Source organism: Rhagoletis pomonella, unplaced genomic scaffold, assembly GCF_013731165.1.
Source record: "Rhagoletis pomonella isolate Grant_MI unplaced genomic scaffold, Rhpom_1.0 Rhpom_scaffold_00011, whole genome shotgun sequence".
In the NCBI taxonomy this organism is placed as follows: Eukaryota; Metazoa; Arthropoda; class Insecta; order Diptera; family Tephritidae; genus Rhagoletis; species Rhagoletis pomonella.
Window position 1 is genome coordinate 17,594,808 of NW_023458565.1, and position 1,250 is coordinate 17,596,057.

Consider the following 1,250-nt stretch of genomic DNA (forward strand, 5'->3'; position numbering starts at 1 on the left):
TGCCTATTTCTCGTTGTTCGCTTTGTGTTGCCGCAGTATTCGCCACATTATTTAACTTAATTACCAATTCCTAATATTTGTTATTTCTTTTCCTTGATTTGTTTCTTTTCATCAGAAATTGCGCTCAAATTAAATGCAAATACAAAAAACGTGCCCAATAAATAAAAAAAAATGTGATTAGTATTGCCATAATGCAACCCTGCTGCGAGGTTGCAAAATGTAGACGCGTAAAAAACATACCTTTGAGTGTGACAAAATGTAGACGGCGTCGTTTTCCAATTTTGTATGGGAAACAACAACACCACAGATTTTACGGTTAGAAAACGTCTTAAAATGTAGACGTCTACATTTTCAGACACTATTTGGAACGAACTGTGAACACCCCAATTGCCAAGTTTAACACACTCTGTACACTTGAATACTCAAAAGGTATTCGCACGAGGCTCACGCAGGGTTGCACGAAAAAAATAGTGAATGGCTACATATTGGCTGGCGACCAACTTTGTTGGAAGCGATTAGTTGCGATAGGTTAAAAGATTATATTTTGATATTTTTAGCCATTCAATTTTTTTTCGTGCAACCCTACGTGAGTTTAATGCAAAAGTTGCCTGAAAAATCGCCTCTTGCCCCATCACAGTTACAGAATCCAACCTCTGCTCTAAACATGGCATGTTATCTACTATGTTTTGTACAACACACACTTTTTTCTTTGCATTTATTGCTATGACACTTTTCTTCCTCTCTTTTGACGCATTCGAAGCGCGGCTTGTGGCATGAATGTTCGAAAAATTCACAGCGACGGAATCGTGCAAGTTTGCTCTTTAAAACATATGGGTTACATTGTGTAATATTTGGCTCTGCGGATTCGCAACGTCAGAATCGAGCTAATGTGCGCTTCGCTTCAATGTAGCAAAAACGCCGCGTAATTGTTATCAGATGTTTGACTTGACGCATGATCTTGATCGTGTAAAGTCCGAATAACATAATTTTCTGGCTTGTTAAAGTGGCAACGCTAAAATGTCACATCTTAAACTTGGATACGAGTGGCTTTTTTAAAACAATTGAAAAAATTTGTAATTTTGCGAATTTCCCGGAAAATAAAGGTTTTTTTTTAAATTTTACTTAATAAGGTTCGTTTCTGAGTATAGCTAAAACCACAGATCCATTAAACAAAACATTTTACAGCGACTATAATAAAATTATAGTCAAAATATTTTTCTAGCTACGCACTAAACGATATGGCATTCTAA